Consider the following 23,406-nt stretch of genomic DNA (forward strand, 5'->3'; position numbering starts at 1 on the left):
CTCCCACAATTCCTACATGTTGTGGGAGTGACCAGTGGGAGGTAACTGAATCATAAGATGGGCTATTTCCTGTGCTGTTCTCATGACAGTGAAAAAGTTTCATGAGATACGGTTTTATAATCGGGAGTTCCCCTATACAAGCTCTCTTGACTGCTGCCATCCATGTTCAATGTGACTTTGCCCCTCCTTGCCTTCCACCATGATTGTGGGGGGCCTCCCCAGCCATGTGGAATGTAAGTCAGTTAAAACTCTTTCCTTTCTAAATTACCCAATCTCAGGTATGTCTTTATGAGCAGCATGAAAACGAACTAATACAAGGAGTCATCATATTAGTAGTGACATAAATTGGTATAACTATTTTGAGAAGCAATCTGTCAGTAACTAGTCAGGTTGAAGACTTGCCAGCCCTATAATCCAGCAATCACACTCCTAGATACACAGGCTATGCACATCCATGTCTATGAGCAACAAGAGTGTTCACATGTGTGCAGCAGTGTTTGCAGTAAAGCAATAGATTGCCAACAACCCAAATGCTGATCAACCGTAGCCTAGATTATACAACAGTGAAAATGAATGAACACTAACATATAGCACCTCAGGTAAGTATTACAGAGATAGGAAGAAAAGAGTAAGTCATATAAAGACATACAGCATGATTCCCTTAGTATAAAATTCAAAACAGACAAAACACAAAGTTAAGAAATGGTAACAACAGGCATCTGTCCTTCAAGTTGCCTCCTGGGGACTCTTCCAAGTTGCTCTAAAGCTTTTTTTTTCCCCCCCAAGAAGGAGTCTCGCATTGTTGCCTGGACTGGTACACAGTGGCGAAATTTTGGTTCACTGCAACCTCTGCCTCTCAGGTTCAAGTGATTTTCCTGCCTCAGCCTCCCGAGTAGCTGGGATTACAGGTGCCCACCACCATGCCTAGCTAATTTTTTTTTTTTTTTTTTTTTTTTTTTTGTATTTTTAGTACAGATGGAGTTTAACTATGTAGGCCAGGCTGGTCTCAAACTCCTGACCCCATCATCTGCCCACCTCGGCCTCCCAAAGTGCTGGGATTACAGGCGTGAGCCACCAAGCCCGGCCTCAAAAGCTTTTTAATAAAATTCCACTCTTGCTCTGAAAAGAGAAGAAAAGAAAAAGAAATGGTAAAAACAGTATCATTCAATGACCACTGTTTTAAATGTCAGGGATTCAACAGGGAACAGAGAAACATTTTGCCCTCACAGACTCTATGTCACCGCCAAGAAAGAAACTAAAAAATAAGTGAAATACAAACAGTAACAGATGGTGAAAAGGGCTTGAAGAGAAATGAGACACTAAGGGGACTGAGGGAAGATGTCTTTAGAAAGAGTGACATAAGGCTTCACTTATACAGTGGCACCAGTGTAAGGCGTGGGAGTGGGATGGGACAGAGCCACCTGTGGGGCAGGAAGAAAGGGGTTGTCATCAGGAAACATACATGGGCCCTTCAAAGTCATGGGAAAACCCCACTGTTGAAGCTGGTCAGAAGGTACCTAGGGGTCTGCTTCGTTATCACCCTCTATACCAGAACACCAACTATGGCCCACAGGCCAAAGTGCCCCACCTGTTTTTGTACAACCCATGAGCTAAAAATGGTTTTTACATTGTATATGGTTAAAGAAATTAAAACAATAACGTTTCACACCATGTGAAATTATATAAAATTCAGATTTCAGTGTCTAGAAATAAAGTTTTACTAGACACAGCCAGCTTGTTCCTTTACATACAGCCCATGGATGCTGTAGCACTGTAACAGCAAAGATGAGTACTTGTGACAGAGGTCACAGGCGGCCCACAAAGCCTAGAATGTTTACTATCTAGCCCTTCACAAAGAAAGTTTGTTGGCCCTTGACCTATGGCATAATTAAGGACTTAACCAAGGCTCACTTGGGTGTCCTCCCTCCAGGTTCTCAGGGCTCAGAGCATTCTTCATCTCTACCTTATGTTTTACACATATTCTTTTGTATCTCTTCAGAGTTTAAGAAAACCGTTTTTTGAAAAAGACGAGCATATTTCTTTGATAAATCTTGCTCTATTAAAGCTCCATGCTTCACCACCAACTCAGTTTAAAATAAAAATGACTCAGTTAAAAACAGACATGTACTGCTATCAGGAACATTAAACCAATACAGCAACTCACAGCAAGCTACAGTTTATTTTGACTCAAGTATAGTTTTAAGAAAAGAAAAGGGCCGGGCACGGTGGCTCATGCCTGTAATCCCAGTACTTTGGGAGGTCGAGGCTGGTAGATCACAAAGTCAGGAGTTCAAGACCAGTCTGGCCAAGACCATTAAACCCTATCTCTACTAAAAATACAAAAAAAAAAAAAAATTTGCCAGGCGTGGTGGTGGGTGCCTATAATCCCAGCTACTCGGGAGGCTGAGGCAGAGAATTGCTTGAACCCGAGAAGCGGAGGTTGCAGTAAGCCAAGACCACACCACTGCACTCCAGCCTGGGCAATAGAAGACTCTGTCCCAAACAAAAAAAATTCCAACTAAAGGCACCAAGTCTGTGGAGAGTCCCCGCTGCCTTGCTCAGCTCACTGGATCATTAAGATACACACTGGATCATTTAGATATGAGACAGCCAGCTGCATCACCCACTCACAGCAGAACCTTAGAAAAGCAGCAGAGCTATACTGAACTCCTTCCCTATCTTTTCTAAGAGATGCATCATAGGTCAGGCGCAATGGCTCACCTGTAATCTCAGCAGTTTGGGAGGCTGAGGCAGGTAGGTCATCAAGAGGTCAGGAGATCGAGATCATGCTAGCTAACACGGTGAAACCAAGTCTCTACCAAAAATACAAAACAAATTAGCTGGGTGTGGTGGCATGCATCTGTAGTCCCAGCTACTTGGGAGGCTAAAGCAGGGGAATTGCTCAAACCCAGGATGTGGAGATCTGCATTCCAGCTTGGGCGACAGACCCCATCTCTACTAAAAATACAAGACTCTGTCTCAAGAAAGAAAAAAATAAATAAATAAATATATCATAAATTTTATTATGTCACATTATAGCAGGAGTTGTCCAATGTTAGCATATGTTTTCAAAAACCAAGTGCCTTCACAACTTTTAAGTATGAACCACTACCTTTGAAGAGCTAACAATACTTATTAAATGACAATGGTTGAAAGTGGTAATGAATAAACAGGGGATTCATTACAACATTGTTTTTGTGTATATTTGAAAACTTCTACAAGATTTTCAAATTGAAGATTTGTATTTTTAGTTATTAAATAAAATACACATGTAACAGAAAAGTCACAGAATTTTCATTTGAAACAATCCTGTCTTTCAAAATCCTTAGTACAAAATAGTTTTTCACCATCCTTACTAATAGCAACTAAAAAAAAGAAACAGATGCTTATTTAAAAATCTTTGTTAAGGCTTTCATCAACGATCTAAGAAAGTGAAAGGACATTCACCTAAAGGAATACTGTGTATTACTATTATCTTAAAGTTTTCCAAGTTCTTGTTGAGGCCCCAATACAGACACCTATTTCTCTAATTTAATGTGTAAGAAAGGCATTATAACTGGTAAACTTGTCCACGTGCCAGTCTTCATGAAGATGGATGGTAGAGTATTCCTCCAGTACAAGAAGGCTGGTTCTTCACTGTCTTAGAGGAAGGAAAGAAAAGGAGGGAGGCAAGGGGCCAGGGAGGGAAGGAGCCAGGGAGGGAAGGAAGGAAAGCTATGCGTCTATTTTCTCTGTGTAGACAGAGACAATGAATGCAAATATCTCATTCCATTTGAGGTGCAATTTTACAAATTGAACAAAAATGCAGGGAGGATTGAGTACTTTGAAAACTGGAAAGTTTTGAATGTAAACATTTACTTTTAATAACTGTTACTTTTCACAAAGCATTTAATAAGACTAATCACTGCCAGTCGCAGTGGCTCACACCTGTAATCCCAGCACTTTCAGAGGCTGAGGCAGGTGGATCACCTGAGGTCAGTTCAAGACCAGCCTGGCCAAAATGGTAAAACCCCAAGTCTACTAAAAATACAAATATCAGCTGGGTGTGGTGGCATGCACCTGTAATCCCAGCTACTCAGGAGGCTGAGACAGGTTCAACTACTACTTGAACCTGGGAGGCAGAGGTTGCAGTGAGCCGAGACTGGGTCACTGCACTCCAGCCTGGGTGACAGAGCAAGACAAGACTCTACCTCAAAAACAAAAAAACAAAAAACTAGGTATTACATGATCATGTAGTACAATCACATGCCACACAAGGAAACAGAGAAATTAACAAATGAGCCCAATGTTATAGAGCCAGGATTCTGACCCCAGTTCCATGCCCTTAACTACCACAGTCAGCAATAGTTATTCAATTTTCAAACCAAGTAAGACTCTCAGGGCCACCTTGCAACCTACACTTTGAAAACCAATGCCCAGCTACTCAAAGTGAGGTGCACAGACCACCAGCCCTGGCATCACCTAGGAACTTAAGAAAAATGCAAGCCTGAGCCCTTCCCAGTCAAACTGAATGGAAACTTAAAATTTAACAAGATCCCCAAGTGGCATACATGCACATTAAATGCTAAGAAGCCTTCATACAGTGCCCACACACACTATTTTGAAATAGTTTCTCCAATTCAAATACATATCCTAGTACAGTTAAACTGAGCTTTCATCTCTTCCGTTTGCTGTGATCCCAAACCTGAAGGTAAACATGTGCTAGCAGGCTACTCTCCAGGTGGTAATGCAGAGTGGCCCTAACCTTGCCCCCATACCCATCCTCAGTCCCACTCCATCTTTACCACCCCTCTTTTACAAAGCCTAAGCCACAGCTCAACTTTACTGACTTATCTGAACCCTTCCTCCTTCTTGAGCAATAGACAACAAGACTCCACTCAATATCCCCCAAATTCCTTGAAATGTGCCCAGGAACCACCCAGCATGAATCTAGTGCACGGTTAAGTTGAGAGAAAGGGACAGCTGGGACTACTTCAAGCATGTCCTCTGACCCTCACAACTGTGGACACACACTCAAAAGACTGGTACTCTGTGAACTAGAACAAGAGATCCCAACACAACCGTACTAACATTAAATTACCAGTTAATAGGAAATACTGTGTGGATAGAAAAATATCCTGATGTAGCTTTTCCTCTCATATCTTATTTTTTATTTTAATTTTTTAAATTTTTGTGAAATGGGGGTTTCACTCTGTCCTCCAGGCTGGAGTGCAATGGCATGATCATAACTCACTGCAGCCTCAACCTCCACGGCTCAAGCAATCCTCGCACCTCAGACTACTGAGTAGGTGGAACTATAGGCATCTACCGCCATGCCCAACTAATTTTATTAACTTTTTTTGTTTCTTTGTTTTTGTTTTTGAGGCTAAGTTTCGCTCTTGTTACCCAGGCTGGAGTGCAATGGCGCGATCTTGGCTCACCACAACCTCCGCCTCCTGGGTTCAGGCAATTCTCCTGCCTCAGCCTCCTGAGTAGCTGGGATTACAGGCACGCGCCACCATGCCCAGCTAATTTTTTGTATTTTTAGTAGAGACGGGGTTTCACCATATTGACCAGGATGGTCTCGATCTCTTGACCTCGTGATCCACCTGCCTCGGCCTCCCAAAGTGCTGGGATTACAGGCGTGAGCCACCGCGCCCGGCCTTATTAACTTTTTTGTAGAGATAAGATCTCACAATGTTCCCTAGGCTGGTCTCAAACTCCTGGACTCAACTGATCCTCCTGCCCTGGCATCCCAAAGAGCTGAAATTACAGGCATTGAGTCGCTGTGCCTGGCCTCATGACATTTTTTAAAATCTGTGGTTTCAGATTTCAAAAAATCTTTGATTTCTTGCTATTAGAAATCAAACTTAAGATGCTCCAAACCAACCTCCACATGGTTCTCACAAACATCCAGGCTTTTGCCCATGCTTTTCTTCTCCCAGAGCCTTTTCCCCCAACTTTCTCCTCTCCACTTCGCTAATTCCTATTGTTCCCTCAAGAGTGGGTGTTGTGGCACCCCTCCCAGCACCCTGCAACTTTGCTCAGCACTATGATTGCCTAAGGACAGGGACAGTGGGGCAGGTGCAATGGGAGACACTGAGTCTAGGACACAGGTCAACATATAATGTTTTCACAAAATCTCTCAGTTAAAACTGACAGATATTTGTAAACTAAAATATCAATACTTATCTACTCAATGTGCAACAAATTCACAATTCACCACCTAAACCAGTCTAAAAATCTACACTGTACCTTAGGGTTAGGTTTCACAATAAGTCTATTAAAGGAGTTCCATCATCTGTCCAGCTGTATAGATTCCAAAAAATTCAAACTTTAAACAGCAAGGATACTCACATGAATGGTTCTCAAATCCAGATCCACGTACCAGCACAAGGTGCTAATGAGGTTTTCATAGTTGAGCCCTATCTATCCACTAGAACCTTCTGCAATGATGAAAATGTTCTACGCCAGACTGCCCAGTGTGGTAGCCACTAGCCACATGTGGCTAATGAGCACCTGAAATGGGACTAGTAATTGAGGAATGGGACTTTCAACTTCACTTAACTGTAATTAATTTCAATTTAATTGGCCACATGTGGCTAGTGATTACCACATCAGACATCAGGTTCAGGTCTAAACTCTGGAGTGAAACAAAAAAGAATGTGTCTTGGCTTCTTGATTTCCTCTGCTGTCTTGGACATTAGAAATTTGGCTCCAAGGAACTACATTAACACATTCTGACTGGGTGTGTAAGCACTGGACATGTATGGAAAAACACTGAAACTTCCTCAATAAAGTAAGAGGTGCTCTTTGCGTACGACTCTATTTGTGAAAGATAAAATTTCTCCAGATCTCAGCTCTTTGGGTGATTGCCTATGCTGTGATGATCCATCACGGTTTTTAAATTTTTTTTTTTTCTTTTAAGACAGAGTCTCACTCTGTACCCTAGGCTGGAGTGCAATCGTGCGATCTCGATTGCTGCAACCTCCACGTTCCAGGTTCAAGTGATTCTCCTGTCTCTGCCTCCTGAGTAGCTGGGATTACAGGCATCCATCACCATGCCCAACTAATTTTTGTTATTTTTAGTAGAGATCGGGTTTGACCACATTAGCCAGTCTGGTCTCCAACTCTTGACCTCAAGTGATCCACCCACCTTGGCCTCCCAAAGTTCTGGGATTATAGGCATGAGCGACCACGCCCAGCCAACAGCTGTAAAATGCATAAAAGATTTAAACTCCAGAGATATACGTATGGCAAATAACCATATAAAATGATGCTCAACACTATTAGCCATTTGGGAGATGCAAATTAAAACCACAATAAAATTCCATTACATACCTAATTAAAATAGCTAAAATGTACAAGAGTGACAATACCAAGTGTTGCCCTAATGATGTAGAGCGACCAGAACTCTCATCCACTGTTGGTAGGAATGCAAAATGGTACAAATCTAGAAGACAGTTTGGCACTTTCTTAAGAATTTTAATAGGCCAGGTGATGTGGCTCACTCCTATAACCCCAGCACTTTGGAATGCCAAGACTGAAGGACTGTTTGAGCACAGGGGTTTAGGGCCAGCCCTCGAAACATGACTAGACCTCATGTTTACAAAACATTGTTTTTAATTAGCTATGTGTGATGGTGAGTGACTGTAGTCCTAGTTACTCCAATGACTGAGGTGAGAGAATCACTTGAGCCTGGGAGGTTGAGGCTGCAGTGAGCCATGATCGCACCACTGCACTCCAGCCTGGACAACAGAGTGAGACCCTATCTCAAAAATGTTTTTTAAAAAGTTAAACATAAACCTACCATATGATCCAGCCATTCCAGTCCTAGTTCAACCATTCCCAAGAGAAATGAAAGCCTATGCCCATACAATGCCTTATACAAAAATATTCAGAGATCTATAATAATCCAATTCTCCACAAGTAAATGTAGACCTTCAATGTAATCCCAAACAACATCTGGAAGAATTATTTTAGAAGTTGACAAGTAATTCTAAAACATATATTGATCTCTAAAAGGTCAAGGAGAGCCAAGTACTTTTGAAAAAGAACCAAGTAGGAAGGGTTCTACAATGAGATAAGGCTTATCATAAAGCTGTAATAAGGTAGACAGTTTAGTGCTAGTGGAATCAAAGAATCTAAAAACACAGAGTCTAAAAGACATACACATACATGGACAGGCAATTTACAACAAAGGTGGCACTGCAGAGAAGTAGGGAAAAAGATATTCTTTTCAATAAATGGTGTTGGGATAACAAGATAACCACATATTAAAATGAAATTGATTTAATCCCTTCTTTAACAAAAATCATTCCAAGTGAATTATAAAGTTAAAGATGAAACACAAAATTATTAAACGTTTAGAACATAACAAAGAAATTAGTTCACACCCTCAGAGTAGCAGAAAACAAACAAAAAAAAAGCAGTAACTGTAAAGGAAAAGACCAATAAACTAGACTACATTTAACTTAACTTCTGTTTATCAAAAAAATCTCACTGAGGCTGGGCAGAGTGACTCACATCTGTAATCCCAACACTTTGGGAAGTGAAGGAGTACTGTTTGGGCCCAGGAGTTTTTTTCTAAAAAAAAGAAAAAAGGAAAAATTAGCCAGACTACTGATGTACCCATATTCCCAGCTACTCAGGAGGCTGAGGGAAAAGGATTGCTTGAGCCCAAGAGCTGGAGGATGCAGCGAGCTATGACTGCACCATTGCACTCCAGCCTGGAAAACAAAGCAAGACTGTGTCTCAAAAAAAAAAAAAAAAAACCTGAGAGTCAGTAAAGCCACATGCCATAAAGTAGGAGATTGTGGTAAGATGCATAAAAAGGGCTGGGCATGGTGGCTCCCACCTGTAAACCCAGCACTTTGGGAGGCCAAGGGGGGCAGATCATCTGAGGACCAGAGTTCAAGACCAGCCTGGCCAACATAGCGAAATCCCATCTCTACTAAAAATAAAAAAAAATTAGCTGGATATGGTGGCAGTTGCCTGTAATCCCAACTACTTGGGGGAGACTGAGGCAGGAAAATCACTTGAACCTGGGAGGCAGAGGTTGCAGTGAGCTGAGATTGCGACACTGCACTCCAGCCTGGGCAACACAGCAAGACTCTGTCTCAAAAAAAAAAGAAAAAAAAAGATGTATAAACCAACCAAAGACTTCGGTTCTGAATATAAACAGAAGCTATAAATTAATGAATTTCAAAAAACAACAACACAAAAGACCTAACAAAAATACAAGCACTTGGTAAAACAGTAAATCCAGCAAAAAGGCCAGCAAATTTATTTTAAAAAGTACAACCTCATTATAATCAGAAGAAGGCTATATAAAACCACAAGGCAGTACACTATAGAAACCATCAGAAGGGGTGTAGAGGGGAGACAGGTTATAAGAGCAGGAAAGAGAAAACTGGGCTGAAGTAATCAGAAAAAATTGTCAGTGATTGAAGTCTAACCTTTTAGTGACAAGTAACACAAGAATCATCTATTTACTAACATTTCCTGAAAAGCCACAATAGGCCAGGCACTCTTTCTATTTTATTTATTTATTTATTTATTTTTAACAGAGACGGGGTTTCACCATGTTGGGCAGGATGGTCTCGATTTCCTGACCTCGTGATCTGCCAGCCTTGGCCTTCTAAAGTGCTAGGATTACAGGCGTGAGCCACCGAATCTGGCCCAGGCACTCTTAAAAGCACATTTAGGCCGGGCGCGGTGGCTCAAGCCTGTAATCCCAGCACTTTGGGAGGCCGAGGCAGGTGGATCACGAGGTCGAGAGATCGAGACCATCCTGGTCAACAAGGTGAAACCCCGTCTCTACTAAAAATACAAAAAATTAGCTGGGCATGGTGGCACATGCCTGTAATCCCAGCTATTCAGGAGGCTGAAGCAGGAGAATTGCCTGAACCCAGGAGGCGGAGGTTGCGGTGAGCCGAGATCGCGCCATTGCACTCCAGCCTGGGTAACAAGAGCGAAACTCCGTCTCAAAAAAAAAAAAAAAAAAAAAAAAAGCACATTTAATGGTCATCACAGAATATAACTGACTATAAGTTGTAAATTCAACTCTCCTTGACCTTTTTTTTTTTTTTTTTTTTTTTGAGACAGGGTCTCCCTCTGTCACTTAGGTTGGAGTTCAGTGGTGTGACCAGGGCTCACTGTAGACTTTAACTCCTGAGCACAAGCAATTCTCCCACCTCAGCCTCCCGAACAGCTGGGACTACAGGCGTGTACCACCACACGTGGCTAGTATTATTATTATTTGCTTTGGTAGAGACAAGATCTCACCATGTTGACCAGGCTAGTCTCAAACTCCTGGGCTCAAGTGATCTCCCTACCCGGGCTGGCCTTCCAAAGTACTGAGGTTACAGGTGTGAGCCAACATGCCAGGCAACCTATTTTTTTTTTAAGAAGAAATTGCTCCAGGTCAATTTTCCCACCATCTAATTTCTATTATTTTTGCTTTCATTGAGCTGCACAGTTGAGTGAAAGATCTTAGGGGGAAATTCATGTGGAAACATCCTTCTCATTGTTTTTAGATTCTATTATTTTAATATCATTTGTTTATCCCTACTTTTCTTCTCTATCTTAACTTTCATATACTTAAATATCCTTAAGACTATACAACAAAATCATTTACTTTAGTCTTTCTAATTGACTCTCTTCAGACATCTGATCTTTTCTGAAACTCTTTCCATGGCTTTCATGTATCTATATTCCTCAACTATCAACACGCTGACAACCCAGAGAACGGACAGGAGACTCTCCATCATGCCTTAAATTATTTACTGACCACCTATAATGGTATTATGATCAAGCTGTGGGGGGCTTAGAGATACCTAACAGATCTAATACAAAATTCTCATCTCTGAGCTCACAATTATATCTGCCAAGGGATGTGTCTAATTCTGCATAAAACTTAACAGATTTAAGGGACATTACCAACTTCAACCTTGTAGATTGTCTAATTTTTATTTACCTGTTTCTTAGGAGAAAAGGACAAAAGGCAAAAGAATGTATTAAATTTAGGCAAGAATTCAACACTAGGAATAAAAATCAATTTACACAATACAGCTTCATTAGTTACCCCAAGACTTGGCAATCACACCGACTCTATTATATGTAAGCCAATTTTTCAGTACCAAAACAAAACCACCAGGGAGCTTGTGCCTTAAGCACCAGCATGTACACACTCTCCTGGTATTTGCCAAAAGCCGCAAGTCCAGGAGCCATACAAACTGCTATTTCAATGTAAAATTGTTCCTTCAAATTCCAAACCAAGATTTAAAAGAATTAAGCAGTCTCAGCATAAAACATTCAAAATCCCTAAGAAAAGCAGTTGTGAGATCTTCCCAATATTTTCGAAAATCCTAAAAAACATATTTAGATTTCTGAAGTGAGGGCAATCTCCTTAGCAAATGTAAGTGGTCAAGAAGACACCATAAACATACTTCAAATTAAGACTAATTTTCGCCTGCTATGACTTGCATTTCTTTTAAATCACCCTGAAGCAGTGGTTCACAAATGTTAGCATGCATCAAAGCACCTAGACAGCAAGTTTAAAAAGCTTGCAAGACCAGGCATAGTGGCTCGTGCTTGTCATCTCCGCACTTCAGAAGGCCAAGGCAGCAGGACTGCTTCAGCTCAGGAGTTCGAGACCAGCCTTGTCAATATGGTGAAACCCCGTCTCTACAAAGTATGCAAAAATTAGCCAGACGCTACTCAGGAGGATCACCTAAGCCCGGGAGGTTGAGGCCACAGTGAGCTGTGATCACACCACTGCACTCTGGCCTGGGCAATACAGCAAGACCTGTTCTCAAACAAACAAACAAAAAATTGAAAACAAAACAAAATAGGCCAAGCGAGGTGGCTCATGCCTGTAATCTCAGCACTTTGGGAGGTAGAGGTGGGCGAATTACCTGAAGTCAGGAGTTTGAGACTAGCCTGGCCAACATGGTGAAACCCTGTCTCTACTAAAAATACAAAAATTAGCCAGGTGTAGTAGCACATGCCTATAATCCCAGCTACTCAGGATGCTGAGGCAGGAGAACTGCTTGAACCCAAGAGGTGGTGGTTGCAGTGAGCTGAGATTGCACCACTGCACTCCAGCCTTAGCGACAGAGCAAAACTTCAACTCAAAAAAAAAAAAAAAAAAAATTAGCTGGGCGTGGTGGCACACCCCTGTAGTCCCAGCTACTCAGGAGGCAGAGGCAGGAGAACTACTTGAACCCGGGAGGTAGAGGTTGCAGTGAGCCAAGATCCCACCACTGCACTCCAGCCTGGGCGACAGAATGAGACTCTGTCTCAAAAACAACAAAATTAAAAAGCTTGCTGAGCACCACCCTCAGTGTTTGATTCAAAAGGCCAGAGGTGGGGCCCAGCACTTACATTTCTAAAAGTTTCTAGATGATGGTGATGCTGCAATTTCCTCACTACTCTGAAAACCACTGAAACCCCCTGGAGCTTACTGGAATGGGTGTGTGAAAGGTGTGAATGAGTTACCCCCACACACTACAGCAATACTATGGAGAAACTCACTGAGAAGCAAACTGCAAAATCTCAAGAGCGAGATTCCGTACCCACATGACTCCTTCCATTACCTGAGTGAATGTATTTTGAACTGTTACTTTCAAAATGTTTTATCTGAGCAGCAGCACAGCAGTAAAAAACTCTGAATAAGGTCAAGGATGAGTGGCACAGTGCATAATTCACACTTCAATATTACGAAGATGGTTGTTCTTTTAAATGGTTTAGGGGCATAATGTTAAACCTTTGTAAAGCATCCGATTAATCTCCTTGATTAGCAAAAGATACATTAGAGTTTCTGGACCAGTAATCAAAACTCCCATCATTTTGCGTCACCTCAAGAAATTTTCTATGTCTTCAGAACTTAGGATGAGTCCTAATGAACACAAGATCAATTCCTACAAGATGGATTTCTAGCAAAAAAGTTTTAAAATTATCAAAGAGCAGACCAGCATTTTTTCCCTAGGCCAAGTGTGATAATACAGTAGACAAAGGTGAAAAAGATAAGCCCAAGTTCTTCCCCTGGTATCAAGTCCTATGTGAGTCTAAGCTCAGGTGATCCGCTGGCCTCTGCCTCCCACAAGTGCTGAAATTACAGGCATGCACCACCCTGCCTGACTCCTATGTGATTTTTAAGTGAGGTTCTTTACCAGGGCAAACAAAACAGTAAACACTTGACTGATCCAAGTAACAGTTCTCCAATAATCAATACACCTAGGTTCTTTCATTTACGCATTCAATAAATATTACTGTGAGACACTGGTGATTCAATAATGTCTAAAACAAAGTTTATGCCCTCGTGGAGCTTACAATCTCACAAGACAACACACGTTTCACTACAAAATATGTAACACCTAAAACTGTTAAGCTCTTTCATCAGACCAGCAGAGACAAACGTAGTGTTTTGCTCAAGAGAGACAGAGACACAACAAGCACCTACAGTTCACAGCAGAATCCAAACCCAAAATGCAGAAATTTTAATGAGGAGTATGAGAGCAGAAAAGAGACCCTAGGCACAGGCAACCCACAAACATGACTTGTTTTGGGGTTTTTGTTTTTGAGACAGAGTCTGTGTTGCCCAGGCTGGAGTGCAATGGTGCAATCTCAGCTCACTGTAGCCTCAACCTCCCAGGCAGGCTCAAGTGATCCTCCCACCTCAGCTTCCCTCGTAGCTGGGACTACAGGCACACACTACCATGCTCCTCTAATTTTTGCATATCTTACAGAGACCAAGTTTTACTGCGTTGCCCAGGCTGGTCTCAAACTCCTGGGCTCAAGCGATTTGCCCACCTCGGCTTCCCAAAATGCTGGGATTACAGGTGTAAGCTACCGTGCCTCACCCAAATGCATGTTTGTCACTTAACCTGTTTCTGGAAAAAATGAATTTATAGTAAAGAAAATGTGTATCAGTAAGATTTAGGTAGGATTTTCATTAAATATAATTTAATTAAAGATTGTAAAGAAATACCTTCAGGGCCGGGCGCGGTGGCTCAAGCCTGTAATCCCAGCACTTTGGGAGGCCGAGGCGGGTGGATCACGAGGTCGAGAGATCGAGACCATCCTGGTCAACATGGTGAAACCCCGTCTCTACTAAAAATACAAAAAACTAGCTGGGCGTGGTGGCGCGTGCCTGTAATCCCAGCTACTTAGGAGGCTGAGGCAGGAGAATTGCCTGAGCCCAGGAGGCGGAGGTTGCGGTGAGCCGAGACCGCGCCATTGCACTCCAGCCTGGGTAACAAGAGCGAAACTCCGTCTCAAAAAAAAAAAAAAAAAAAAAAAGAAATACCTTCATGCCCTTAAAAACATGTAAACTTTGTAGTGAAGCTACTAGTGTTTTTCTGAGGCTTCCAACCGCTAAGGAGGGAGACGGTGCCACTAAGGCAAAAACATTTTATTTCCTACTTTTATTTATAAACCATTTCATTAGAGTATTTATGCAAATCATGCTATAATAACAGCATTTACTAAAATGTCTGTTTAAACTGAAAGTTGAACCATATATCCTTAACTGAATTTTACCACCATCATAGAACCCAGTTAAAAAAAAAAACTAATTGTTACAGATAGGAACAGAAGGGGTTCCTATATAATCGGAAACACATTTAAGCAGTTCCGAATAAGATTTGGCACAATTCCTATTAATACCAGAAACCTTCTCTTCCACTATGCTGCCTTTGGTAGTATGAAATGAAGGAAATAAACTTTTGCCAAAATATTCAGAGAGAAAAAGCAAGAGAAGGTTCAAAAAATTCACTACTAAACACAATTTACAGAAGAGCGGTAATAACTTCTCAATATAGTTTGGTGACATTAGTGAGCCACAGGTACACCCAAAGACCAGCTAAAACTGCCCTTTAACACTTTCCATTCCATTCTCAGGACTGATAAGCAACTTCACAATCAGATGCTTAGACGTACTCATAAGCATCCTGGAATATATTACACTGATTCCAATAAGATCACTTAACTTTGCCCACATTTTCAATTTTTGTATTTTAAATAATTTATACAGGCATCAGTAAAAATTCTCAAAGACCCTCATAGCAATTTCTTGCTAATTATTTAAGGAATTTTAGTAAGGTAAAACAGTAGTGAGAATAAGTTCTTTTCTCTTGAGACAGTGTCGCTATGCTGCCTAGGTTGGATTGTAGTGGCTACTCACAGGCACTACCCCGACAACTGATGAGCACAAAGTTTTTACCTGCTCCATTTCCAAATTGGACCAGCTCGCCCCTCCTTAGGCAAGCTGGTGGTACCTGGCTCCCAGGAGATCACCATATTGATATGAACTTAGTGCAGATACCCAATCAGCATAGTGCATCACAGCCTAGAACTCCTGGGCTCAAAGCAATCCTTCTACCTCAGCCTCTCCAGTAACTGGGATTGCAGGCGCACATTACCATGCCCCAGCTGAAAATATGTTCTTAAAAAACTGGAGCTCCGGCCGGGCGCGGTGGCTCAAGCCTGTAATCCCAGCACTTTGGGAGGCCGAGGCGGGTGGATCACGAGGTCAAGAGATCGAGACCATCCTGGTCAACATAGTGAAACCCCGTCTCTACTAAAAATACAAAAAATTAGCTGGGCATGGTGGCACGTGCCTGTAATCCCAGCTACTCAGGAGGCTGAGGCAGGAGAATTGCCTGAACCCAGGGGGCGGAGGTTGCGGTGAGCCGAGATCGCGCCATTGCACTCCAGCCTGGGTAACAGGAGCGAAACTCCGTCTCAAAAAAAAAAAAAAAAAAAAAACTGGAGCTTTAAGGTAAAACACAGTCATCTTTTTGTATTGTGATTCACTTTATTGTGCTTTGCAGATATTGCATTTTCTACAAATTGAAGATCTGCAGCAACCCTGCATTGAGCAAGTCTATCAGTGCCATTTATTTAACAGCATGTGCTTACTTTGTGTCTCTGTGCTATATTTTGCTAATTCTCACAATATTTCAAACTCTCATTATTATTACATCTGTTATGGTGATCTGTGAACAGTGATCTCTCTTTATTATTATTTTCTTCTTTTTTTTTTTTTTTTTTTTTTTTGAGGCAAAGTATCGCTCTGTTGCCCAGGCTGGAGTATGGTGACGTGATCTCGGCTCACTGCAACCTCCACCTCCTGGGTTCAAGCAATCCTCCTACCTCAGCCTCCCGAGTAGCTGGAACTACAGGTGTGTGCCACCACAGCTGGCTAATTTTTCCTATTTTTAGTAGAGACAGGATTCCGCTCTATCAGCCAGGATGGTCTCAATCTCCTGACCTCGTGATTCACCTACCTTGGCCTCCCAAAGTGCTGAGATTACAGGTGTGAGCCACCATGCCTGGCCTCTTTATTTTTAGAGGTGGGTTCTCACTATGTTGCCCAGGCTGGTCTTGAACTCCTGGCCTCAAGCAATCCTCCCTCCTTGGCCTCCCAAAACATTGAGAGTACAGGTGTGAGCCACTGCACCTGGCCTATGATCAGTGGTCTTCAATGTTACTACTGCAGTTATTTATGGGAGACCGCAACCTGTACCCACAAGATACAAATTTACTCTATAAACATGTGCATTCCAACTGTTCCACTGACTGGGCCTCTTTTGCTCTCTTCCTCTCCAGAGGCCTACTATTCCCTGAGACACAAGAATACTGCAATTAGACCAATGAATAACTCTATAATAGGCTGAGGCAGGCGGATCACCTGAGATCAGGAATTCGAGACCAGGCTGACCAACATGGAGAAACCCCTTATCTACTAAAAATACAAAATTAGCCAGGCGTGGTGGCACATGCCTATAATCCCAGCTACTCGGGAGGCCGAGGCAGGACAATCGCTTGAACCCAGGAGGCAGGGGTTTCAGTGAGCTGAGATCACACCACTGCACTTCAGCCTGGGGGACAAAGCGAGATTGTGTCTTAAAATAAAGTAAAATAAAATAAAACAGGGCCGGGCGTGGTGGCTCAAGCCTGTAATCCCAGCACTTTGGGAAGCCGAGGCAGGTGGATCACGAGGTCAAGAGATCGCGATCATCCTGATCAACATGGTGAAACCCCATCTCTACTAAACATACAAAAAATTAGCTGGGCATGGTGGCACGTGCCTGTAATCCCAGCTACTCAGGAGGCTGAGGCAGGAGAATTGCCTGAACCCAGGAGGCGGAGGTTGCGGTGAGCCGAGATCGTGCCATTGCACTCCAGCCTGGGCAACAAGAGCGAAACTCCGTCTCAAAAAAATAATAATAATAAAACAAAACAAAACAAGATAGGCCAAAAGCGAGGCCTCTTGTGCCTCCTTGTGAATGCAAAGGAAAAGTTATTGAAGAAAATTAAAAGTGCTACTTCGGTGAACACACAAATGATAAGAAAGTCAAACAGCCTTGGCCAAGCTCAGTGGCTCACACCTGTAACCCCAGCACTTCGGGAGGCTGATGCACGCAGATCACTTGAGGTCAGGAGTTTTGAGACCAGCCTGGCCAACATGGTGAAACCCCGTCTCTACCAAAAATACAAAAATGAGCTGGGCATGGTGGTGCACACCTGTAATCCCAGCTACTCAGGAGGCCAAAATCCAAGAATCACATCAACCCATGAGGCAGAGGCTGCAGTGAGCCAAGATGGTGCCATTGCAATCCAGCCTGGGTGACAGAGTATGTCTCAAAAAAAAAAAAAAAAAAAGAAAAGAAAAAGAAAGAAAAGAGCTGTATTGTTGATATGGAGAAAGTTTTCGTAGTCCAGATAGAAGATTAAGCCAGCCATAACATTCCCTTGAGCCAAAGCCTATTCAGAGAAAGTCCCTCTTCAATTCTGTAAATCGAGGTAAGGAAGCTACAGAAGAAAAGCTGGAGGCAAGCAGAGCTTGGTTCATGAGGTTAAAGGAAAAAAGCCATCTCCACAGCATAAAAGTGCAAAATGAAGCAGTAAATGCTGGTGGAAAAGCTGCAGCAAGTTATCTAGAAGAGCTAGCTAAGATCAGCGATGAAGGTGGCTACACTAAACACCGTATTTTAAATGAAGAAACCACCTTATTGGAAGATGCCATCTAGTACTTTCACAGCCAGAGAGATGAAGCCAATGCCTGGCTTTAAAGCTTCAAAGGACAGGCTGGCTCTCGTTAGGGGCTAACGCAGCTGGTGATTTCAAGTTGAAGCCAATGCTCATTTCCCATTCTGAAAATCCCGGGGTCCTCAGGAAGGATGCTAATTCTACTCTGCCTGTACTCTACAAATGGAATAACAAAGCCTGGATGACAGCACATCTGTTTACGGCAAGGTTTACTGAATACTGTAAACCCACTGCTGAGATCTACTGCTCTGAAAAAGATTCCTATCAAAATATTACTGTTCACTGGCAAAGTACCTGTTGCCAAGAGCTCTGAGAGAGATGTACAAGGAGATGAACGAGGTTTCATGCTTATTAACACCACATCCATTCTGCAGCCCATGGATTAGGGAGTTATTTTAACCTTTAAGTCTTCAAGAAATATACTTCATAAGGGTATAGCTGCCATAGATATTAATTCCTCTGATGGATATGGGCAAAGTACATCAAAAACATTCTGGAAAGGATTCACCATTCTAGATGCAGTTAACATTTATGATTCACGGAAGAAGGTCAAAATAGGATTATAAACAGGAGTTTGGAAGAACTTGCTTCCATTAATAACTCTGAGGGGTTCAGAACTTCAGTAGAGAAAGTAATGCAGATATGGTAGAACTAGCAAGAGAACTAGAATCAGAAGAAGAACCTGAGGATGTGACTGAATTGCTGCAATCTCATGATAAAACTTGAACAGAAAAGGAGTTCCTTTTTAGGAATGAGCAAAGAAAGTGGTTTCCTGAAATTGTTATCTACCCTGGTGAAGATGCTGTGAACATTGCTGAAATGACAACAAATGATTTAGAATACTGCATACACTTATTGATAAAGCAATGGCTATGTCTGGGAAGATTGCCTCCAATTTTGAAAGAAGTTCTATGTGGATAAAGTGCTTTCAAATAGCATCACATACTCCTGAGAAATCTTTAATGAAAAGAAGAGTCAACTGATGTGGCAAATCTAATTGTCTAGTTTAAGAAATTGGCAGACATCTCAGCCTTCAGCAACCACCACCCTGACTTGTCAGCAGCCATCACCATTGAGGTAAGACCATTCACCAGCAAAAAGATTATGACTTGCTGAAAGCTCAGATGATTGATAGTCTTTAGCTAGGTTACATACATTAACTAGGCACAGTTACTCACACCTGTAATCCCAGCACTTTGGGAGGCAAGGGTGGGAGGATCACTTGAGCCCAGGAGTTAAAGACCAACTTGTGCAACATAGGGAGACCCCATCCCTACAAAAACAAACATGAAAATTAGCCAGGAGTAGTGACATGCGCCTATAGTCCCAGCTACTCAGGAGGCTGAGGTGGGAGGATTACTTGAAGTCCAGGTTACAGTGAGCTATGATTGCACCACTGCACTCTGGCATGGGTGACAGAACAAGACCTTGTCTCAAAAAAATAAATGCACATTGCTTTGTTAGACATGTTACTGCACACTTAATACACTACAATACAGTGTAAACATAACTTTTATATGCACTGGGAAACCAAACAACTAGTGCGAGTCATTTTATCACAGTGGTCTAGAAACAAACCAAGGCATGCCTATACTACAGGAACTAAACTTTTCTCAGATTTTTTTCACTAGCAAAAAAGAAAAATTCACTTCAAATATAATAAAAAACAGAACTTTTAATGTTACTGAAATTTAAAACAAAACTTAATCTAGGTCTGAATCTGTATCAGTTCAGAATGCCTAACCTGAAAATATTAAATTTCAAAACTGAAATTTTATACTGTCTTACCACTTTGAAATGCATCTTTTGTAACTCGTAAGATAATTTTAATTATTTTCTAAAAATAAATACAGGAGGAAAATGGTTTCTATAACCTTTAGAGATATGAACTAAGATCCTACCTAACTCAAATGAACATTCAAGAAAGGACAGTTTTCAAATTTTTTACATTACAGAATACAATGTAAATAATTTTTTCTGCAGGACTTAGTCTTTTTTTTTTTTTAAGGAGGCTAGCTTTAACATTAAGATTTTCTTAGACAATTTCTCCAACTTCCTAGAAGGAACAGTTATCTGACTAGCTACAGAACATGGTTTTGAGGACTGAGGGATTAAGTTACGTAATTTCCAACAAGAGGCATGGTGCTTTCCAGAAAACAATTTAGTATAAAACGTTTTAATGATCCTCATTGCCTCCTCAGAATTTCACTGCTGGATTCATGGAACTTAATTCCTAATCTAACATTATTCACTTTCAGTGGGCTTCCAGCCTCAAATAAGGCTTAAGTCCCATCTCCTCTCAGAGTTTGCCCCTGTATTCTTTGCTCCAAACCGTAAAAAAGGAGTTTTGATTTCCATGGCTTTATGCTCCAAACTGTAAAACCGGAGTTTTGATTTCCATGTCTTTATTTACCCAATGACTTGCTTCTTGATGCATCACGACTAAATGATGTATAGTATAGGTCCTCCTAACCAGCATCTACACTGTCTTAGGTGACTGTGGGCGCCCTCAAAAGGAAACATGTGTTTTAAATAATCTTTGCCTGTATTCATTATTAAACTAGATTATTTGATAGTGACATAAAATTCTTCAGAGGAAAACGTTGCAATATTAATCTTGATGTTTCTACAGAGTTTAATAAACAAGAAGGTTCAAAGTGATGGTAGATGGTAGGTTCAGCCTGTTTTTCCCCTCCCAGGACAACCACAAATATAAAACACAACGATATTGGGACGCCAACATCCTTAAAATGTTCCTTATTTGAATATCACAGGGCTTTTCCGATGAACTGAATAGTACAACTGGATGAAAATATTGTACCCCAACAAAAATACGTTTAATGCTAATTTATTTTTATGTGTCTTTTAACTGCTTCATCCGTGTACTCGCATACCACTGTTCAGAAGTTTTCAAATATGGGACAATCAGAGTGCTCAACTCTCGAAGACATCATTTTTATGACCCATTTCTCAAATAAAATATGAAGGCTGAGGCTCTGCTATTTCATTTCAAATAGCACTGGTCTGTTTTTCCAGCCATGAAAACGTTTACATTCTAAGTAAAAATCCCACCGATGGTTAAGTCTTAAATACAAATCCCCAAACTCTTGCACTGCCTTCAGCTTCGGCTTGAATGTATTTCAACCAGTTCCCATAATTACTACAATATTACTATTATCTTAGTCTCCCTGCCAAAAACCCAGCTGCAGACTGACTACGCAAGAATGAGACACTGTTGAAATGACTCGAAAAAAAAAAGAAAGAAAGAAACTTTACCCTCACTGAATTTAGCTACAAAATCCTGCAATTAAATGAAACCAATTACACACAAACACCTTCTTCTAAGAAAGAACATGGTGCCACTACACAAGGCACCCAGAGAGAAATTCGGCCAACAGTTGCGCCCAAGCCACCGCGGCGGAGTCGGGGGCCGGCGGCGGTGAAGAGGAGGAAACTTGGGAAGCACAATGACTCCAGTGAGGGCTCCCGCGAGGAAACCCACGGGGCCGCATCAAACTTGAGGGTCTGCGTCCGCGGACGCGGCCACCGGCAGGCCGCTCGGAGCCCACCCCCGGCCACCCGCGGGGCCGCGCCCGGGGACGGAGGTCGGGCAGCCGCCAGCCTCCCTTTCGCGCCCGGCCGGCTTCGGCCGGCGCCCCCGAGATTTTCCTCTTCCTCCTCCCGCGTCTCCCCTTTTGTTTTTCAGGCATTCGGTCCGCGCCGGCGGAGGCCGGCCCGTCCGTCCCGCGCCCCGGCCTCTCCGGCACCCCGCGCCCCCGTCCGCCCCGCAGCCCCCCGAGCCCCGGCCTCCCCGTCTTCCTCGGGCCCCTCGGCCTCTCCGCGCGCCCGGCCTTTCCAAAGCCTCCCCCCGCCATCCTCCTCACGTCCCCGGCCTCCCCACGTCCCCCGGCCTCTCCGTCTTCCTCGAGCCCCGCGGCCTCCCCGCGCGCCCCCGGAACCCCGGACCTCCCCCGGCCCCCGGCCTCCCCGCGTCCCTCAGCCTCCCCGTCTTCCCCGAGCCTCCCGACCGCCCAGCGCGCCCCCTAACCTCCTCAAGCCCCTCGGCCTCTCGGAGCCCCCCGGCCTCCGCGGACGCCCCCAACCTCCTCACGGCCCCCGGCCTCCCCGCCTCCAGGAACCGCGGCCCGCGGGCCGGGGGCGCGGGAGGGGCCGGTCTGCGCCGCATCCGCCCCGGGACTGACTGGGCGGCCCTGCTCTGCCCCTCCGCCCTCAGGGCCGCGGCCCTGCCCACGACCGCGGCGCAGCAGGAACCCGCCCAGCCCCCGGCCCGCGCCCCGCACTCACTCGGACCGCGCCTCGGCGCCGAGAGACGAAGGCAGACGACGACCGGGCGGCGCCGGGCGACGGCAGCCGCGCTCCCTCCCACGCCTCACGCCGCGGGCGCACAGCGGTCCCGGCCCGGCGGCGGCGGCGGCGGCGGCGGCGGCGGGCTCGCGCCCTCGGGGCCGTGCTGAGTCGGCGCGGGCCCGCGCGCGTGCGCGGCAGCCAGCTGAAGCGCGCGCCCTCCCTCGGCAGCGCCGCCGGGCCCAGTCTCAGACCGGAGTTTCCGCCTCTCGGGGACACTGGGCATGCGCGCCGCCGCCCGCGCATGCTCAGCGCGCCGGCGAACGCCGCTGTTGTAATTTAGCCTGCGGAGGCCAGGTCGGGGTTTGGGGGCGCCCGGACGGAGAAAGCCCTGGCCTGGGGGGTGGCCGGGGTCGCCCCGCCGAGCGGACTTCCTGGAGTCCCACCTGCCGCGCTCTCCGCCAGCGGGATTAGGCAGACTTCGGGAAAGCCCTCCCCATCCCCTTCCTGTCCCCCAAATCCCAAAGGGGGCCCCTCTGGAGGACTTCCCTCTAGAATGGCCCTGCGGCCCCGCCCCCCGAGTTGGAAGCCCGCCGTTGGGCACCCGCTGCGGGCCCCGGGCCTTGCTGTGCCCTCTCCAGGCGTCACACCGACCCTAACAAGCGGTTCCTGTGCCCTTTTTGCAGATAAGGAAACTGAGGCTCAGAGATTTTTTTCATGGCATTATGGCTAAGTTGGACTGGGCCATGATTTGATTTTGGAAGAGGAAAAATCATGAAAGGGACTTAGAAAGTCCACTGGAGGTAGACAGGTTACCTAAATGAACGCCGGCAGGGAACTAGCCCGGCAGCCCCTCCGGAGCCCTGCAGACCTGAGGCGGGCTCCTCCAGGCAGAGGAGGGACGGCTCGCCCCGACCCCGAACCGGCCTGCCGCGATGTCAGCCAGTTTCAGCGAGGAGCTGGTTGTTTAAGACTGGAACGTGCCATGGGTGGGGTGGAGGAAATGGCAAAGGCCAGGTTGGAGGGACTGAAACCTGCAACGGCTGTGCGGGGCCTTGCTTCGGT

General features: G+C 44.2%; 1 protein-coding gene across 23 annotated transcripts in view; it reads right to left on the bottom strand.

The window, feature by feature from the left end:
* PTK2 (protein tyrosine kinase 2) overlaps positions 1 to 22,507 on the bottom strand; it is a 353,655-nt gene extending 331,148 nt beyond the window's left edge. For 8 of the 23 annotated variants that reach the window (XM_074387211.1, XM_039464853.2, XM_039464846.2 and 5 more), the window contains exon 1: positions 22,342 to 22,507. The gene's annotated coding sequence lies outside the window, so the exon portion shown is untranslated. Of the gene's footprint in view, positions 1 to 22,084; positions 22,177 to 22,341 lie in introns of those variants that run through there. The other 15 variants (XM_074387203.1, XM_074387202.1, XM_074387201.1 and 12 more) reach the window with 5 other exon arrangements.
* Positions 22,508 to 23,406: the final 899 nt, after the last annotated feature.

This window comes from Saimiri boliviensis, chromosome 15, assembly GCF_048565385.1.
Source record: "Saimiri boliviensis isolate mSaiBol1 chromosome 15, mSaiBol1.pri, whole genome shotgun sequence".
NCBI classification, from domain to species: Eukaryota; Metazoa; Chordata; class Mammalia; order Primates; family Cebidae; genus Saimiri; species Saimiri boliviensis.